Here is a 22440-nt window from a genome sequence, read left to right on the forward strand (position 1 = left end):
ATTGGGGGGTGGGTAGAAAACTTTCATAGGTAGGATGTGATTAGGTTGGAATACTGCTGTGGTATAGAAAATGATGAATTGGTTGATTTAGAAAAAATGTGGAAAGACTTGAACCTATGAATAAAAATATTATGCACCTTCAGAGAAACAGATATTAGAAGGAAAGAAACAGAGTATGGTCTTACATATATGTGTATGGTTGTATCTATCTATCTGTCTATATATCCATGTCTAATGTTTGCTTTCTTTAGGGTGGGGAAAATAAAATAATATATACTACAGAAAACAAAAGAAAATCAACAAAGACGCAAGGAAAAGCTGAGCAGCTTTGAAAACAATATGCAGAATTTATGATATGGATATTCTTGAAATGGAAATTTATTGTTTTATATCAAACCTCTCTTATGCTCTGCTTTGTGCATGGCCATTTTTTTCTTTTCTCATTTTGTACTTAAATTTAAGATTAAAAATATTATTAAAATAAGAAATAGAACTAAGAGTAGTACCCCCCATTAATGAATATTTCACTGTTCTTCCCTGTTTATGTGGCAATAACCTCTGTTGTATATACATGAGCCTCTGAAACCTAGGAAGCTATCAGACATTATATAAGTATATATAAGTATTAAGTAGGCTATGAGTCTATGTACTGTCATGTGACTTTTTAATATTTATGACATACAATATCATTAAATATACACAATGTATTACTTAATACATATGTACATATAGAAGAACAAACCAGAGTGTTTACATAGCATTGTAATACTGAGCAGCTGATCTCATATATAGGGGAGAAAGCAGGACAAAATTTGGATCAAGAAAACCTGTGTTTGAATCATGGGCCAAAATGTACTAGCTGTATTACCTTGGAAAAGTCACTTAACTCCTATAAGCTTAATGTCCTAATAACACTTTCACGTTATAAATCTTAAAATTCTACTTAATATGGAATTGTTACTATTGTGTAATAATTAAATAAGCATGTACTCATTTATTACTTTTGTATTTAAGCAACTGTTATCAATAATTATTGGGGGGGGGTAGATAAAGATAATGTATAGTAGACAATTCCTAAACTATAAATCAATGTATATATATCAACTATTCATTTTTATTATTATTAGTGAATCTAAGTGAATTTTCTAAATATAAACTTCATTATCTTTTTGAAAAGAATCATAATTTATGGTGGTCTTTTGAACATCAGAAATTTATAATTTGTTACTAAATACATACACAGAATCATAAGAACCCCATGTTTGAAGGGATCTTAAAGGTTATCTAGTTTGATATCAAACTGATCAAAAATCATTAATAGCATCAATAACAAGAGATCATAGTGCTTATGTTTGAAGAATTCTAATGATAAGAAATTTAAAACCTCCAGAGGCAAACTCATTCCACTTTGGTATACACAGATATGAGGAGAAATGTCCATTACTGTCATTTTGAAGGCTGCAGTGCTACCAAAATACAGATTAGATTTAACTCTACTTTTAATGCTCTTCTGAGGCAGATGGTTTGGGGGCCCAGCTGTCCCGGTGATTCTGAGGGCAGATAAAAATGAATTGGTTAAATATCGTGATTAAATCACAAAGTTATAAATGTTTGCTAGGATTATTCAAATTTAATAAACTGCCTATTTTGTCTGTACACATTTGTAATGTATGTAAAATGGATAAAGAAAAGGTATTATGGCTCTTTAAAATAGTGATCCTATAGCATGTGTCTGTATTTTATATTTGAGGGGAAGATGAGCGGGGAAAAGTTGATGAAGAAAGCAACAACAACTAAAAGGCTACATGGAAAAATGACAGAAATGCTAGTTAAGAAATATCCATCTCTAGAATAGAGGTTGATGGGGATTGAAAGGAGATACACTTAATCTAATTAAGATAAAGCATCCTTAATTAGGTTACGGGAAAGTCTCAGTGTTAAGGTTCAAAGGACACCAAGACAATCTATCAGATTCCTGTCAGAGAGGGACAGGGAAACTCACTGAGAAAGGTTAGAGAAATGAGAGACTTTAGCATCATTCAGAAGGGAACTTTAATATGAAGCAAACAATAAATACACTGGTTATTTGATGATACATTATATTCTTTATGTCTTTGTATATGGTAATCTCTTATGTTAGAGTGAAATCTGCTAAATATTCTTAATCAGTTCATTTATCAGATTCAATTTATCGACAAAACAAGCATTTATTAAGTATTTATTAAGAGGCAAGACACTGTGTTCATGTGTAAAGAAAGATAAAAATATAAAAATTGTCCCTGTCCTCAGGAAGTTCACCTTCTAATAGGGGAGAAGAAGATAGCATATACTTGTTTATTATTTATTGCATTTAATAGTTTGGAAATAAATTACAGATTTTTAACACATAAACTGACCATCAGGTATTGGTTTGAATTCTCTGATAAATTTTCTTTGAATCTCCTCTCAGGTACTAGGTGGTTTTGATGTAGTTTCTGAAATATTTGGCAGAAGTTGGCTAGCAGTGTTAGTAGTCAAGTTTGTGTTAGCATCATAGTCAACTTTTGACTTTGATGGAGAGTTGTCACAGAGCTTCTTGAAGATGCAAAATGGCCAAGGCTCTCTCACAAGTAAAGGCTTCCAGAGATCTTCAAATCTAAGATTTCAACATGGATTTTAAAATGCTTATATCAAACAATACAAAAACAGTGAAGATGGGATGGTTTACATAATGCAATCACAGAAGAAAGGGAAATTTATAGCTAAATTATGTATGTCCTTTCCTCCTGAAACAAACAAATCCTCTGGAAGTCATTATGAAGTAGCACATACTTCTTTGACTTTTAGGTAACCAGAAGGCCCTTCAACTGTTGCTTTCAGCAAATAAGTTACAGCCTTTCCTGACTTAACAAACCTATTTAGTTTCTATTATCTCAGGACCCAGATAAGAAAATCTATACTATTTCAGTCCTCCCAAGAAATGAAAAGTACAAGACATCAAATTGAAAATATTAGGGTGTTCAGGACAAAGAAAGTATGACATACTGAAAAGGAACACTGTGTGACCTAAAAAAAGTCACATGACTACTCTGAAATTCAGTTTTCTCTACTGTAAACTAAAAATATTGGACTATATCATCTCTGAGGGTCTCCTTCCATGCTAATAATCCTTGATTTCATACAGAGCAGTTATGCTATGACTCTACTCTTTCAGGCTGATTCTGGTCAGACCTTTCCATCAGAGTAGACTGAAGAGTTTCTTTTTTCTACTACTATGAAATATAGACAGTTTTCGAGTCTTGGAAAGTTGCTGAGGGCACTTAAAAGTCACACAACTAATATATGTCCAAGTCAGGACTTGAACCTTCCAGGTTTTCCTAACTCCGAAGATTTTCCTGACTCTCTCTTATTTCTTAGAAGCCAGCAACTAGCATCCCACTTCTATTTAACCACTTAACACCAGGATTTATTTTTTTTTACAAAGTACATCTAGTACATCTAGCATACACTTTCCCCTATGTTATCTCAGGCTTTGGGGTAGTGGGCTCAAAATTTAGCTTATTCCTTTCCTAGTATTGGTCTTAACAAGTTCCCTTCTAAAACCAGCATCACTGCTTGGTGAATTGTCATTTCAGCTTTTGATAGTATGAGTCCAGAAAGTTGTTTCAAAAAGTCACTACTTGTTCCTTGTATTCCTATGGCTCAATTTCTTGATCAAGGCTGAATATTCCTTCTACTCCCTATACCTGGAATAAAAAAGAACAAATGAAAAGGCCCGTTTCTCAGTGGACATATAAACTCTGAAGGGAAAAAAGTCTTAAACCCTTTCTTCTTCCAGCATAGTCTCTTATTGGATGCAGTGACTGGAAGAATTAAAAGGCTTATTCAAATGTGAAAGGAGCCAAAGAGATGCCTGAAACTGATTCTAGCCTTTATGAAGACAACAATAATTGCAGATATGCAGCTAAAAAGAAAAATTAAAAATGCAAATTCCCACCACATGGTTAGCCATCTGAAACCAATATCTACATATGGTCCAGTCTCTAAAATATTTCTCTTAGCTGTCACCACAACTCCCCTGGAAGCAATCTTCACATAGCTTCTTCCACATAGAGAGATGACATATAAGAAAGAGGATGGATCTGTGCATGTGCCAGATTATCATTACATATGAAATACTATCAAATACTTAAGTGGTTTTGCTATCCAATCAATTCAAGAGTTCCCTTCAACAATGCAGATAACTACCTTTTCATGCCCATCCATTCTATTCTCCTATTGAATATATATAGTTCTCAAAGTTCACCACAGTCTATCCAAAGTACAGGAGGAAAAATCATGAAGGTCCAAATAAGAGGTCTCTGGTATATCACATGTCTCTTATTTTTCTTTTCTATATAAATTTTTATTGAAGTGTTTTGTTTTCAAATTACCTAAACTTAGTCATCTAGCCATCCCCTTCTCTATCACTATTCTTTTTCTGGAAAGGTATTATATGGAATTCTTTTCATTTTTGTCATCAGTAGCTCTTTAAAAAAAGAAATTAGGTTAAAATTCTCTTGCATAGGGACAGCTAGTTGGTGCAGTGGATAGAGCACCAGCCCTGAAGTCAGGAGGACCTGAGTTCAAATCTGGTCTCAGACATTTAGCACTTCCTAGCTATGTGATCCTGGGCAAGTCACTTAACCCCAATTGCCTCAACAAATAAATAAGTAAATGAATGAATTCTCTTGCATAAATACCAAGAATAGAAGGAAGGCAGAAAATTGGGGGAGGGGTGAACTTTTCCAGATAATCTCTCAGATAGATATGATTGGGTTGGGATATTGCTGTGATGTAGGAAATGATGAACTGGTTGATTTAGAAAAACATGGAAAGATCTGAACTTATGAAAGAAGGTGCTTTCCACCTGCAAAGTAAATGGAAGTAAAGAAGCATAGTAGTCTCTCTCTCACACATTCATGTGTTTATATACATATTATATATGATTATATATATGTAATAGAGATATAATTATAACCATTTTTAGGATGGTGAGAGGAGAGAAATAAAGAAAATAAAGGTAAAAGTGTACAGCAGAGAACAACAACAAAAAAAAAACCTTAAAGGAGGCAAAGAAAAGATGGTTAGTTTAAAAAAATGTGCAGTATTTATTATATAGGTTTTCTTGAAATGGAAATGGAAATGTCTGCTGTGTAGTTTTTTTTTTTTAATTCCCTCAGCTTGTATTTAAGTTCATTTTTTTAATTACAAAAAAGAAAAAAAATAGGGCATACCTGAGCACTTCAGAAAACTCTATACATGTGGCTATGCTTCCTGTCAAGACAATCTTTTTTACTGACATTCTTATCACCAACAATAGAACCCTTTAGAGAGGGCTTCAGTGCAAGTTACCAACTAAAGAGGTAGAGGACTGCCAAATTCAAATGCCCTTTTTTCCATTCTTCCCTAGGGAGAGATTGGTTTTGAAGGTAGTAGAATACTAAATTCCTTGTTTTCTCACTCATTACACTATTTTGTATCAGCAGTGGGTTAATCTCATCAATTTCTTATCTGTGGAAGATGAGACCTCTCCAAAAGGAAAAACCTAAAAACCCCTTTCTTCCCCACTATTGATAATGGGCAGAAAACTAAATGATGAATTTTGTTCCCTTGTTTCTGGCAAGTTGACACATTCTAATTGTTAATTCTTTCTCAGCCAAAACTTCTTATATTACTATATGTTTTGGGTATATGACTCTAGGCTAGTTCCCAGTATGGGGGAAAAAAAAGAAAATGAGAATAAGCAACTTCTCTATTAAATGGAAATTAAGACTTATAGAAACTTATGCAATGATCCTATACAAACATACCTCACTTTAATGCCTTAGTGAGGGGTATGTGGAGATGAAGACCCTGAGTTCTCAAAGATTATGTCAAACTAACCAGGCTTGAAGACCTAACAGGGGTTTACATGAGGAACCTGAAACTATGGTAAACCATCTGAGTGCCAGTTTATATTGGTTTGGAAAAGTTTCCCATTCAGAGAATATCAGGGGATGAAATAGATTAGGTCACATAACAACTATTTGCAATTCATTGAAAGTTCCACAAACTGTGATAGTGGAAGGAGTGTACATGTTAGTAAGCAAAGACTTTTTTGAGATATAGAATTAGATCCAATGAATAAACTAAAAACATAGTGGTTTAATAGTGTTATATGATATTGTGAAAAACTATACTTATTTACTTAGTAACATTTTCCTATTACACATTTCAGGAATGAAATCAGAAAGAATATTTCCCTCCATAATTTTCTATCTATCCTTATCTGCTTCAAAGCACAGACTGATCTTTCTTCCTAACTTGTCCTTGCTAAGGCAGACAAAGTGCTAAATAAAAGAATCTCACATGTCCCTGAGAAAAGAAATCCAGGCAGTATTCATTATTATATATTGAAAGGCAAGGTATCCAGTTAAACAGGGCTTATCTAAAAGTAATAAAATAAAAATCTACATTCAGTTCCTACTGCTGACATACTCTATCAAGTAAATCTTTATAAGCATATTTGATAAACAAATTACTTTTTTTTTGGTTTTGTTTTGAAGCCAATTAGGGTTAAGTGATTTGTCCAGGGTCACACAGGTAGTCTCGGAGGTCTTTCTAAGTCTCTTTACCCAGTATGCTCTCTCTGTCCACTGTATCATATAAAATATCTTGATAGATAAATTACTGAATTACTGATTTATACCTAGTGTTGGGAGTTTCCAAAATACCAGTTCTCTATCAAGATGACAACATGGGTCCAAATCAAATGTGTACATACATACATACATACACACACACACACACACACACACTACAAATTGTAATAAAATAATATCTTGATTCATTTATACGGGAAATTTCTAAAATAGCTAACTTTTACATATAATTTGCATGTCTTTTAGCATTGCTATAAATTTATTTTTCTTCATAAAGGTTTTTTCTCTACATAGGGCAAAAAAAGGCCGAATGGTAGATTGCAAAGAGCACTTGACTTGGAGTCAGGAAGACCTGTGTTTGAATCTTGTCTAAATTGCTGATTAACTGTGTGACCCAGAGCAAGTTAATCTCGCTCCATTTCAGTATTCTTCCTTGTAAAATGCAAATAATAATAGCCTTTTTTGTTGTGAAGATCAAGGAAAAAATATAAATTGTATATGGTTAAATAATATATAATATGTATGTGAAATTATTTACAAAATATAAATGCTAGTTATTATTTAAAATGTATCAGTATAGATATGTCTCTGTGTAGAATCTGGAAGTGAGCATGAAGCATGCACCTTTATGGCAATGAAAACTCTCCATACCTATAGCAACAGGATAGCAGATATGGTTGGCTGAAAAATCTCTACAAACTACTCTATAAATAGAAAATGGAAGCTCCTGAGGCTCCACTTTGCTTCATAATCCAAGAACTTGGAAGTGCTTATTTATCCATCCCTAAAATATTCTAAAAATAATTTGGACTACTGAGATTATGAACAAAGATAAACATTTACAAGGATATAATATACTGAAAGTTTTCAAAATATCTTATTGACATAAACAATGGCAGTTGAATGTTTATTTTACTCAATTTTAATAAACTGGAACAAAAGCCAATCTAGACACTGTAAATACTGCAGATCTTGATTACTATACTATCCTTTGGTCTGGTAGTCACATTCGCTTTTTTCTAAAACATAACAACATTGTCTCAGTGTTTTTCCCATAAGAAAAGAATATTTTAAAGTCCTATTCAAGACTTAAAAACCTGGAAATAATCTTTTGCAAATGGTACCTCCTAAAACTCTAAGGATAATATCTAACATAGCACTTTATTATAAAATTCAAAACTGGGACTGAAATTAATCTTTAAGATCATTTTGTTCAAGTTTGTCATTTGATCAATTAGGAAAATGAGGCCCATAGAAGTTAAGGGACTTGCCTAAATTCTCCTAGGCATAGAGTGGCAGAAAGCCTGGCCTCTGTCTGTCTCTCATAGATAAAGGATTAAACTAAAACAGCTATCAACTACATGTCCCTGTTTCTTTCTCAAGGACCATGCCTTAAACCAAAAAGTAATCTGATTTTCATTGGTCACTAATAGGCCAAGTCCCATTTAGTTATTGTTTGGGTCCTAACTGATTTCGATTTAATGTAAATATCAACCATTTCTGCTTTGGTCAGAAACCCTGAGGGTCTTCCCCTCTTGGATTTATTTATTTATTTAGGGTTTTGTTGGGGGCTTTTTTTTGGGGGGGGAGGATTAGGTGAAAGAGGAGATACTTTGACTCAATTGCTATCTAGCCTCAATCAATGAATGGGTGAGGCTTCAGTCAAACTGAGACCTGTTGAAAACTTTAGCTTACAAAGGCTGAGGTCTCCCATTTAATCCAAGATCATTCCCAGTTGTTTTGATCTATACTTGGCCACTGGACCCAGATGGCTCTAAAAGGGAAAGTGAGGCAGGTGACCTAGCCCAGCCCTCCCTCCCTTAAACCCAATGCAGTCTCATGTCTTCAAGAACAAAAGAAAAACAATAACAAACAGCAACAATAACCCTGTTCCTGAACTCTTTCTTGACCATCCATACCTTCTTCATCCCTCCCCACTGAACTTCAACTTTTTCTACCTTTTAGTTTTCTAACAACTTTCCTGAGCAGTTTGATTCAGTATCCCTAGTGCAGCCTTGAGTCGAACATATAATAGCAACAGCATACCTTAACCAAAATAATGTACTAATTTGACAAGAAAACAACTTTAAAATGATATCCCTCTATATCCTTTCATCTCTCTCCCTTTAAATGGCAATGGAACTCTAAATATTAAGTAATGATTAAAAGGAGAGAAGTACTCTGTCTAAAATGCTGCTGGGAATTGTTGGCTGGACATTACCTCCAGATGAATCATTATTCTTAGTAAATGGGAGTCAGAAATTTAAAGATTTATGAAGTGAGAGGAAACCTAGTGTCGTGTATAGGAGCACTCAGAATCAGGCAGGCCTGGAAGTCTGTATTGTGGAGGAGAGGAAGTTGGAGAATAGGATTCAAATGGCCTAGTTTCAAATTCCATTTTCGCCACTTTCTGTTTGTGTGACTTTGGGCAAGTCATTTGATATTTCCTGGCTTCAGGTTTTTTTTTTCTATAAGAAGAAGAAATTGGACTAGAAGATGACTTATAAAATTTATTCCAACCCTAAAATCTATAATTCACTTTAAGCTTATTTTTCAAACATATTTGCCTATGAGAGCCTGGACAAGTTGCTTAGCATCTCTATGTCCTAAATGATTCCCTAAAACTATAAAATGCATAATAGTTGCTCTATTGGAGAAAGTTTCTTCATCAGGATTTCTCTAGGACTCTGAAATCATAAGTTTGTATCACTCACCTGCCCTTATCCCCTTCTAAAAATGTTATAATTGGGAAGATAAACTATGATACTGATCAATTCTAATTTATCTTTCCTAGTTAAACATGGGATGGTAATGTCATGTGACTAAAATGTAGTGTGTTTTCCTTTTATAGTAGTCCTCCTGAATATTTGAAAACTTATTACAAATGTAGATCTTACACCATCAATTAACAAACTAGGAATCTTCTTAGTCTAAAATAAAAGACCTACTGGGAGCCCACTTAGAAAACTACCTCAAAATCAACATTTTGAGTCCATAATTATAATTTGCCTTCACCTTTTCTTTCTTCCTCTTTCAAAGAATAAGACTACAAAAACTATATATATATATATAGAATAAAACTGTGTATATATATATATATATATATATATATATATATATACACCCTGATAAATCAATTTTGGTTTTGAATTAATGCTAAAATTATATTTTCTATATTTAAAATGCTCATATTCAAAATATACCTCATATTTTCAGTATTTCCATTTAAAATAAAAATCTCACATATTTAACCTAATGATACCCTTGAGGACAATTGGTCAGCATAGACAAATAATCTGTTCAGTTCATGACCTATTGTAGCACATTTGTCCTAATAAAAGCCTAAAGCTTTTTTAAAAAATTTAGAATATAGACAGAGGAATAAGCATCATAATGTCTTTATTTTAAACCTATGAAAATTTATATCCATTAGAGATGATTATTCTTATCCTTGTTCTTCAGATAAAGAAATTAAAGCAGAAAAAAATTAAATGATTCACCCAATGACAGGAGACTATGATAAGTAAGAAAATGAGACATCAATTTATAGATGTTTGTTTTGTTAACATGGAACTTAAGATAGTAAGATTTTTAAATTATAGACATTTAAAGCTAAGAAAGAACCCAAAAAATTATCTTGTGGAACACTTTCCTGCAGGTGAGAAAATTGGCATTCAAAGAAATTAAGTGACTTGTGTAACGTCACAAAACAGTAATACACTGAGAAAGGTGAATTGTGAAGTTAGCATGCTTTACTCCTAGATAATGATCTTAGTGATTCCTGGTCAGAAATCAATTTGCTTTGAGAAAAAAGCAAAATTTAAATAAGTGAAATTTACATGACATAAACTCATGTTTTATTTTTGACCAAATCTAGGTCTTTATTACTGTCACCAATGCTGTTTCATTAACATATTTCAGGGCTCATAGGGAAAAAATTATCTCTTGGGCTCTTCTCACAAGAATGTGAGTAGCTTATGCCTCAACTCAATGTTTCCCCTGGGAGCAGGGGAATTTGTCTTGAGTGTAAATGTCCACTTCAAAAAAAAAACAAATAAATAAATAAGGGGAAAGGACTGAGTTCCAAAATAAGCATGTCTTTTCTGAGGCATACCTGATTATGCTTAGTACATGAGCAAAGTTCTGATAACTTATTAAGAAAAAGAAATCCAAGTCTAATGTAATGTTTCTATCTCTTATCTAGATCCTTTCCCCTCAATTTTATAGTTTGCAAATAAAAGTTTATATTATCTAGTTAAACATTCATTTCTTTCTGAAGCTACATTAAAGTACTGATTCTTCATCAAAATCTCTAAAAACAAACAAATAACAAAAAGAAAGCCCAGAGATCTCTGTTTTCTAAGATAACATGCTAAAAACAGTTGAATTTAATCAAAATTTCTTTCCTCATCTCTCTCGCCTTAATGATTTGTTCCTTTAAAATTAAGTTCCTAATTCTTTGACTAATACTTAATAATGCCTTCCTCTTCCAAATTATTTTCCTCTACTCTGTGTATCTTTTATGAGTTTAGGCATTTGTTCATTGTCTTCTGCCCCCACTAGAATGTAAGATTCTTGAGGGAAGAAGTAACAGTATTTTTGTTTTTCTGGGCATCCTAGGTTCTTTGCAAAGTAACTGGCACATAGTAAATGTTTAATGCATTGTTGTTGTTTGGTGAATTTATAATAGTCTTAATTTCTTGAGAATAGATTAAAACCCATTATTGTTCTGTTCTAACTCAAAAGGACAAATTTTTTTTTCATTTCACATATTTCTCTATATATCTATACATATATACATATATGCATATGTGTGCATATATGCATACAGAATATAATATACCTGATCAGTGGGAAAAGAGCATAAATTTAAAATATGATTAATTCCATGTTTATTTAATATCACACACTTTTTTTTTCTTTTCAAAATGTCTTAGATACCATTGGTTAATTACCCTTCACATAGTGATTTAATAAGGTCAATCTCTAGGTGGCCAGAATGTCAATCACTTTAGTTTTTATAGACACTTTTTGAAACCCAATTCAAAATAGTTCACCGACTTATCCAGTTTTAAAACACATATAATAACGTTTTGTTTGTTTATTTATTTCTTCCTCTGAAAAGTTTACTCAGTGTGGTAACTTCTCCATTATTCTTGCTTCCACAAAGAAACTCAAACTACAATCTAAGGAAGAAGATTATCTAATAATAAATCTAGTGTTGATTCTGAGGGAAGCCAGGAAGAGCTTAGTCAAAGTCCTCTCCACCATCTTCCTCCCCCTCCCTCAATAAAATAATAAATCTAAAAGCTGGCTCATCTGGTATCACCTGTGAAAGGAGATGAGGCAAGGAGCTTATGTGTCATAAAAATCTATTTTACAATGAAAAATTCAGTCCATCTCTTTTGCCTGCCTAAAATCAAATAGACATATTAATTTTTTAATAAGCATTTTGGACTATGCAAACAATCTCAGTATCAGAGAAAAGTTAAAGAAGAAACCCTGATTTTAAAGAAGCCCCAAAAGAAACATTAAATCACTACAACAAATATCTTATGAGATATTTTAAAGCTTCTGGATCCCAGTTTCTTCATCTTCACATCAAAGTAAGGGTTAGACCTGCATATCAAGGAAGGGGTTAGATTAGATAACTTTGAAGGTCCCTTCCAACTTTGTGAATCTCTGAACAGACATTATCACATATTTTTATTACTATTACTATATGCTTAGCACAATGCCTAGCACACAGTAGACACTTTATGAATGTTAATTGATGATTGTAGAAATCAGCAGAAATCCTTCTCTGTCTTGCTACTATTTATTCCATCCTTTACTGACCTTTGATTTATCACATAGACCCATGTTTGGCTATGCTGAGCTCTGCAATGCCTTCTGAGAGAGAAACAAAAATAATGTTAGATGTCTATGATCATTGCATATTCTGGGATAGTGCAGTGAGAAACTTTAAGCTGCCATGGCCTACATAGTCACTGCTAAAGTTGAGAAAACCTGATTCATGATCCTCCCAATAGATCCTGTTTCCTGTGAGATTTTTTTCTATAACAAGGAAATATGATTGTACAATGGACCTTGGAGTGGATGGGATGTCAGACAAAATTATGTGAAACATGTAAACTTTTGCTTTGGGTTTTTCTCACTCTTTTCCTAGCCCTTCTCCCTGATCTTCTCCAGCCTAAGTACTTCTTACATTTATTTTATTATTCTGTGCTATCATTTTTTGTAATTATAATAATAATAATTATTATTATTCTATTCTATCATTTTTTCTTCCATAAAACTTTGATTTCAGTTAGATAACCTGTTAAGGCAGGTTTGTTGATGGCGATAGTTCATTAGTCTTCTTATTTTAGTATTTAAATCTTAATAGGTAAATAGATTTCAAACATCACAGAAAAGAATATGTAATGGTGGGGTTTGGGACAATGTAAGAGATGGCTGAATCATATCGTATAAATAATTGCTTACTTTCTTCCCAAGGCTGGTCCTATATGGGTAATATGCATGAGTGACAATAAAGAGAAATAAGAAAAACTAGTTGATAACATCTTTATTGATAAGCACTGGAAGGAAGTAGATTGAATTTTAGAATGAGATATGCTAAACAACAAATAGAGGAAGAATATTCACAGGATTATAGAGTTGAAACTGGAAGGGATTTAATGGATGAGGAACTAAGTTAAATGACGTGCCCCAAATCACTGAGGTAGTAAGTAGGGAAACTGAAATTTGAACTCACATCCCTGGGGGCAGTTAAATGTCAACATGGATAGAACTGGCATCAGGAAGATTCATATGTATAAATCTTCTATGTTCAAATCCAACACTCACTAGCAGTGTGACCTTGGACAAGTCACTTTCTTGCCTTATTTTCCTTATCTGTGAAGTGAACTGGAGAAGAAAATGGCAAATGACTCTGTATCTTTATCAAGAAAGCCTCACATGGGGTAATGAAGAGTCAAACATGACTGAAAACCATTGAACAAACAACAATAACAAGCCTGAGTAGTTTTTTCTATTGAAACCTAAAAATAAAGGAAATAAAAAAATAAAAATATTTAAATATCTCTATCTTAAATATCTCTAAATATGGAATAAATAGGATACAGTCTATGGGAACATATGTTCTTGTTAAGGTTTCTACTAGAGAAAAAAACTAAATCCATTTCCAGTGTTGGGTTTTGGGGCATTATTTAAAATTGGGATTTCAGATATTGTGAGAGGAATGTAAAAATTCTCTATCTGCCATGTAACACACTTAACAGCTGCTTTTCTCCCCCTAGGACCAACCTGACCTTGGCCAACCAGTATGTATTCTGAATTGTATACATTGTGAAACAAGCAAGGAGAGAAGTATTCATGCTTGGCAGAATTTACTATCCTTTTTGCTCTGTCTTTTACTATGATAAATCCCCTATCCATCTCTTCACTGCTCCTGTCTGTCTCATATTTCTTCTCTGTGGAAGATGCCTTTCAAATGTTGTTTGATTCTGGCTGGTCCTGACCTTTTAAGGTACACTCCTGACTCCCGTTAGGCTTTATAGGCCTGTTAGTTTCTGCACATGTGCAAAGACCAGTGACTCTGTGACCTCTAGAGCAGCTCTCTAAGAACAACTGTATATGAGTTTTGAACTTTTTTTTTTGATACTAGCATTATTCAAATGCATGAATGGAGAATGAGCCTTAGGCTTCATTTTCTTTTTGAATGCCTTGCATCAGAGCCAGTATTCTGACATCAGAGCTGGGCAAAGGATCTCATACAGAAATAAAAGCCTGGTCTGACTAGCTATTGCAACAGTGATGATGCTGGCAGCCCTTCAAGCTGTACTGTGTAAACTTGAGCATACGGCTATGTTTTCATAACAAGCTCCAATTTTCATTTTGGTTCAAAGTTCTGAATACTTGGATCACACCTCCAGTAATAATCCAATCTGGAGACAGGTCAGGGAGCAATAAAATACCTGGAAGACCTTTTTTCCCTCACTTTTGATGGTTTTTTTTTTATTTCCAAATTCTATTGTTAACCTTACTTCAAATGCAAGCACAGTAATTCATTTATGATATTAGCAACAACACATGCTAAACTTTCATTGGCATAGTCAAAACTGCTCCTTATATTTGGTTTCTGTTCACATTCTATTCATGTTAACATAGTTAAAGTAGCAATAAAATCATTTTTAAATCAATGAGGAATAATTTAATTTCTTGCAAAAAAATTAAACAAAGTCAGATTGAGCAGCACTTTAAATAACAGTTTAAAATGAATGCGTCCTTTTCCTAATCCTCTTTACATCCCACAGTAATAGAGGTTTATATCGAAATGTTCATTCTGTCAATCTACACCTACCCTTCATTTTGCCTTCCCTTTCTTTTGTTCTACTTTCCATTTACCCCACTCATTTCTTCTCCTAATAATCTTTCTTCTCTCTTTCTTTTCACTACTCTCTGCTTTTCTATAGATACTTTCATTCTCTGTCTTTCAGGCAATAGATAAAGTCACCTACAATCTATTCTTTTCCCCGCCTTTTCAAAAGTGTGATCTTCCAGCTACCTCCTCCTTCTACTGTGATAGAAATTACTCACTCTTGCTTCTTTGCTCATGGCAAAGCAAAAGAAAACAGAATTATTCTGCTAGGGCTTGCCCAAAGTTTCCAGGAGTCAATTTGCAATGATTTGACACTTGGACTAAGTGCCATATGTATCATGTGCCTTTCTGATTTGCAAGTCAAAATCCTAAGACTGGAATAAATGTCCTAGCCAGACTTAAAAGATACAACTTTTAAAATTATGTCATGCTGAAATCTAAAGTCAGCAACAGCATAAAGGGAACTTCATTATTATTACTGATAGGCCATTCTCTTCCAAAAGAGAAAGCATAGGATACAGCCATTTCTGAAACTGAGCCAAGAACAAGACATATAACAGCATCCTCAGTTCTGACATGAAACATAAAATAATTCGAATTCTAATAAAGTAAAAGTCAGTAATATGCTTGTTATGGGAAAATATATAATTTCTGACAATGTTTTCAAAAATACAGGGATACTCCTAAGATATTAAAATTCATTCTGTTAAAGGGGGTTTCTTTTCTTCTCACTCTCTTTTAATGGCTCATCATCAATTTAGCTACGTTCAGAAGAAGCTATGTTTAATAACTCAATTTTTTTATAGATAGGTTGAATACTCTGAAATCAGAATGAAAGGTTCATGTTAGTTATACTTATGAACCTTACAACCACCATGCTTCATAACTTGCTGTATTTTGATAATAGACTATGAGAATAATCTCTAAGTAAACATTACAGCTTAACTTCCATAGAACTTGCTTAGAAATTTATATGGAGAATAAAAGATGCCATATTATACAATACCTTATAGTTTAATAAATTAATGTGTATGTGTAATTATAGAGTGCAGCAACAATGTCAAACCACAAATGAGTTTATCATGACTATACTTTGAGGAGGATTATGATTTATTGGAATTTTTATTTCCAGTTGGTATGCTTTGATTAGATATGTCAGGACAATGGATAGAATTCATTTTATATTTATGAATTATGAGATGGGAGCATTCAAAAGAGAAAAGTTGTCATCCCTGATATTTAAAATCACACTGAGGATGAACATAATATGTAGTGATCATTTGCCTTCCTCTTTTCCCAATAAAGAAGATGAAATCTTGTATACCCAATTCTAAAATACATGGAAACACAACTGTACTTGTAATTTATTTCATTTTAATGGATAATTTGAGAACTAGCATAAAAATTTTGATTTATATATTTGTCTTATAGTATGGAATGCTTTTGTTTTAGCATTTAACCAAAAATGTCTATCATTTAAACCACATATTATTTGTATTTCTGAATTGCATATTTGTATAAATCAAAAAATGTATATATTTCAAATTCAAATCCTACATTTGAATTAGTCTTATTTTTAAAGTTTTTTTTTTTTAATTTGTCTTCTTTGGGGAGAGGGGGAGGTCTCAAGTTTTACACAATAGAGGTTTACCAGGTGAAAGTCAACAGTGGTCAATTGTAAAGTGGCTCAATAGTAATTCTTATGTTTAGCTTCAGGACCTACTAAATCAACAAAGCCTGATGGGCTATCTAATGAGCACGTGGATGTGTGTTCTGTGTACAAAAAGGGGGGAGGGATGAATATGGAATAATACACACAAGTGCATGGTGCCTTCTCTCTCTCTTACACACACAGACATTGCAACATTTTAAATAGTAATTGTGTAAAACAAACTGGAAAATATTTTATTTGATATGCATATTTGTGGTATTATAAATTAATTTTCACTTATATAAATTTAGCCTACCAGCCACACTGTTGTATATTATTTTTGCCTCAGGCGGGGAATACTAAAGATGCTGCTTAGATGATTTCACCCTCCTTATTATTTGGGGGGAATTAAGATTGATTTCTAGAAAGATAGTAAAAAGAACAGAACGGCAGTGTGCTGCCAATAGTTTGGTTCATTTTCTCATGTTGAGTAAGGGATTTTCTCACAAAGAATTTTCAAATAATGCAAAAGAAACTGGGGTAGGGAACCCCCTTTCTCCAGTATTTTACTATATGATTGGTTTGAGCTGCTTTCTCAGTGGGATAGGGAAGTAGAAGTAGAGGTTGCCTTCTTCCTTTCGATATAACTCTGAAACAGAAGTGAGAAGTCTCCTGGAGCTGTTACACATTTTTTAAAGGGCTATTGCACAGGTGACATTTTCTTTCTTTTCCATAGTTCTTTTCCAGGAGGGAACAAAGATCTCCATTCAGATCAATGATGCTGGCTTGGAATCCTGGAGATTACCTCCCCAATTCGGCAGCAAGGATGTTCTTCCTACTCTCCAGTTTACTTTTTCCCTCATTACTCTGATCCTTCAGGTTAATGGTATCACCAAGCCTATTCCCTGTAGGGCCACACAGGTGAGATTATTTTTGGTTTGGAAACAAGGTGTAACTATCAGAAGGCTTCATTGAAATTACTGAAAGGGAGAAAAAGGTAAAGGACAACGGTAACTCACTTTTGCTTTATGTGGTGTCCGTTGTAGTTTGCCCTAGTTTTTCGACAAAGTTAGTGTGCCGGGGGGTGGGGAGGGAGAGTGGAAGGGATAGAAAGGAGGGGGTATTAAATATGATCCTACAAAGTATGACCAATAGCATTTTTATTTTTACTGAATTGAGGAAGAAAGGGAGAATGGAGACGAATGTGAAGGAATGGGGGAGTCTTATTTCCAGCTTTCCTTCCTCCTGAACTCAGTCTAGGAAATGTTAGAAAGATATGGACATTTCCTTCCACCTTCTCCAGATCTCTTGTTAGTGAGGGCCTTGAAAAGGAAAAACAAACAAACAAATAAATAAACAACAACAACAACAACAAAAAAAAAAAAAACCTTCCATTATTCTGAGACAAGAGTAAGTGACTTTTAAAAAGAGGGGGGAAAAAGTTCACGAAGCTCTGGTTCCAGAACAAAAAATACAAAGGAAAAAAAGCCTGCGATGATTGGAATAGGATCAGGAAAAAATAAAAATAAAATAAATCCTCTCAAACTAGTGCGGGCCAGACGACCTGGGTTGGAGAAACTGGAGGTATTGACAGAATGGACGGCGGGGGGTAGGGGGTGGGAGGGAATGAAATGAAAATCCATTCTCTAGGAATTGTTCAAGAAATGAAAAAGCACTTGAGAATTGTCTTCTTTCTGCAATTTCTGTGTGACGCATTTGTTACGGGCTAAGCTTTAAGTAGCAAAATAATCAGTTTTTAACACTATTTAGTATCAGGGACATTCTTAAAGTCCGTTATACACACGGACTGAAGGAAGAAGAGGAAGATGAGAGAAAGACAGAGACAGAGAGAGACAGACAAAGAGACAGACACAGGGAGAGAAAATGAGCGAGAGAGAGAGAGAGAGAGAGAGAGAGAGAGAGAGAGAGAGAGAGAGAGAGAGAGCGCTTTTGTGGATAACTCAGCATTCTTTCACTATCATTATTTCTCTATTTCATTGTAGCTCCTTATCTTCTTGCAGACTCCCAAAGCACCGATTTTGCAAAAAAAAAATTCTCGCCCACCCACGCTAAATTAAGCTATCCAAACAGTCTTACTTTGGCAAAGAGGTGAATTGATACTAACTGCTCACAGATTTTACGTTCATTGCTCGATCTGAGATTTTTTACAAATCAAGAGGTGCTTTGAAAAGCATGAAATCCCGAACGCTTTGTGACCTTCTTTCCTTTGAATTTTAAGAGGATAGCTTCCACTTTCCTGAGTTTGACTTCTGCGTTCCTCCTGTTCCCCCACTCCTACCTCCCCTTTCCCTAATTAAACCTGGAACTCTCATTGTGAGCTGGTTAATAGGTGAGGAAGGGCAGCCAGCGCTGCCAGAGAGGCTGCCTGGCGTAGGGATTCAGAGCTGCTTCTTTTAAGGAGTAGCGCGATTTAATAAATAGGATTGTATTATTAACTGCAAGAGCTCGGGGCTCCTGAGTAGCTTTGTCTAATAAACCTGGTAGTGCCTGGATAGATTTAGTACTGATCTAGTTGGTTCCTCTCGAACTTTCAGTGGCAAAGACTTGGAAGATTAAGGAGCTCTCACTCCCTCTCTTCTAAGAAGGCTGAAATGTAAAGATTGCGCTTCAAACCTACTTCCTCCTTCTTACTTACCGGTGGGTTGTTGTCAGGGTTCCTGATATAATTAAAATAAGTTTGGACACGTTCTCTCAGATTTCGGAATCAATTCGACAGAGCCGGATAGTTTGAGGAGCCGTTTTCAAATGACTTCGGGGTATAATCAATTTTCAGGAAACCAATGTCCCCATGCTCGAGGGTGACAGATGGTACCTGAGTAGGCGAACTCACCTCAATTGTAGCAAGTTTCTAGCGTCGCTTTATGCCTCAGTAATATACGATCTTGTTATAGTCTAACGGACCCTAACTTAACTTCTCAAACTGCTCAGCTCCGTTGCTAGAGAATTCGAAATGAGACTAGTGGCACAGAAAGTCTGATTAGGGTGCGTTAAACTGAGAAGCAAATTCCTGTTGAAGTCTTCCTTTGTCTTAAACTGGTTAAAAAGCAACTAAGACTCAGATCAAGTCAATACTGTGCACGAGATCGCAGAAAATGAACTTGATGCGGGGCTAAATTATTAAGCAACTGCATTTATTATAATTTACCATTGCCGATTATAATCCTTTGCCTCCCGCTGATGCACATGGAGAAACTGCGACTTCTTCTTCCCCTTTGAATTAGATAAGACTGTTATCTTGGTTTTAGAAGTCGCGGACACTAGAATAGATAGAAAATACCTGGTCGTGATACATAAAGAGTTAATCGTGGCTTTCTTTAAACGCACATCATTTCACCTGACCCCTGGACGTGATGAAAGATACTGATTGTTCCATACTACCTGATAGAAGATTACCCAGAAAGCAAAAAAGAAAGAAAAGGGGAGAAAAGGCAAGGGATGGGATGTGTTAACATTCATTTCTATTTTACAAAATAAACCAAACATATACATATCCTATTTTGTACTTTCTGAATCCTGTGCATATTAATATCCGAAAATATAATCCTTCTGCAGTCTTTTTCTAAATACCTTACTCACTGAAATTGGCAGTCCCACTCATTATTCCACTCCCCCAAACCCGAATCTGGCGCCGGCTAAATATAGAGCTTTGCCTTCTCAAGAACAAAATCCGAAATATGCAGTAAGCAAATCAGTGGCAAAAAGAAAGCATGATCAAAGCCCTCCTTTTCTTCCCAATCCTAGCTTGTTGGGGCGGAGACAGGTTTCTCCTTTACTGCACCTCATTTACTAAAGATCCAACTTAAAATTCAGTCACATCTTTGAAGGTTGGAGGTGGCTGTCGTTGTTATGTGGTGTGTTTTGCTTTGTCTTGCTTCTGAGTTGAATTTAAAACTGATTTAACTATTTGGAAGCCAGGGAGATTAAGAGTGGAATCTAACTTCAGGAATCCATCCCTTTACATCAAGCTTCTTGGAGAATATTGCACTTTGAAGAATAGAAGGAAAACAATTGCATAAAGATAGGAGAGCATGGATCCCAGATATATGAGTATCCTTTTTGCATCGTGTCTATATGTGTACACTTTCATGGTTTTGGCTATTTATAGTCTTTGAAGGGGTGTAATAAAACACATCCAGAACATTAAATTTTCAAGTTATTATAAGGTGTGTAAGGCCAAACTAAGGATGGAAATAATGCCACTGAAAAGCTTCATATTCTCTTATCTCGTATATCTCTATTTTAAAAGATTATCATTATTATTATTTTTATCCAATAGAATACACTGGAGTCAGAAAAGTATTTTTTTTATACAAGAGGATTAATTCCTCCTTTGAACACAAGAGGTCGCTCCTGCGATCAAGTACGAAAGGAAAAAAATATTGTCTAAACTGTTAATCGACACTTGATTTATTCTACAACAAGCATATATTAAAGGAGATAATTTTTTTACAGGCATACACACACATTGTTATACTAAAAAGGAAAGCGGAGTTGAGAAAAGACAATGAATTATGAATAACCAAATTCATATTTCAAGTACAAATTAAATTTAGTTATAAGAATTTTGCGATTAAGATACGATAGATTTAGCCCTAACTTTCTTGTGGTTAAAATCCTAGCAGTAGTTTTCCCATAGATTTTGAATAGATACATTGAAAGGCAAAATAAGGTTTGGTCTCCCTCAAGGCTTTCCTTTTGCCAGTAGATTCTCTACGAATTTCCAGATCTCCTCCAGGTTAGGGGATGATTAGTAAAATATTTGTTTACAATATAAGCGTGGGTTGACAACAGGAAAACAGGTTGTCTTCCACTATTATGGTGAAATTGGCCATTACTAAAGGTTTTCCCCCAACCACATGCCAGCTTGTCTGTTTGGAATTGCTATCATCAGCAATAATTCTTTGTAATTGCTTATTGGTTTACAGAGCTAAAACACCACACTGTGTGTGGAGGAGGTGGGAGGTTAGAGAGATGGGGGGAGTAGCACTGTCAATCTCCGGTCCAAGTCATCCAGCACCTTGGATTTTCTAACCTTTACTTCCATAGTGACTAGGCAGGATGATGGAATATGTTGTGATAAATCATATCCTTTCCTTCTGCCTTAAGGAAAAAAAAAAACACTATAGTTAGATTGTTTATCTTTATAGGAATCCCAATTCTCTTTTAATAGAAAGACTTTCCTTATAGTGGGAAGTGAATTTTTTTTTTTTAACTCATTTTATCTAATATCACTAGGGACAAGAAACTAAGCAGGGTGTTTTATTTTGTTTTGTTTTAACAAATATTGCTTTTCAATTATCATTTCCCATAGCTGTTCTCCCATTTGGTAATCTCTTAAACTTAGTTTTGCCCTTTCTATTTCAAATATATCACATACACTGAAAAATGTGATGATCGGTTTAGGCATAAATTTGAGAGCAACAGGGAGAGAAGTTCGGGGAAGACAGTGGAGAAGCCTCAGTCAACTCGATGAGAAATTGCCACTTCTGTTTGTGCCCAGGAAAGACGCCACATATACAAAGCAACTGAAGCAGCCTACCGATCTTAGAGGTCTTATCTAAGGCTAGATCAAGCAAAAGATACAAAGAAAAGAACTTCCCAAAATACTAAACTTTCTGGAGTCAATAAGACACTAGAGTTAACGCCTTCCAGAGTTTGAAACTGGAGGTTCTTTAAAGAAAAATTGTCAGGCACATTAGGAATCAAATACTCGGAAGTTTACT

Source organism: Sarcophilus harrisii, chromosome 1, assembly GCF_902635505.1.
Source record: "Sarcophilus harrisii chromosome 1, mSarHar1.11, whole genome shotgun sequence".
NCBI classification, from domain to species: Eukaryota; Metazoa; Chordata; class Mammalia; order Dasyuromorphia; family Dasyuridae; genus Sarcophilus; species Sarcophilus harrisii.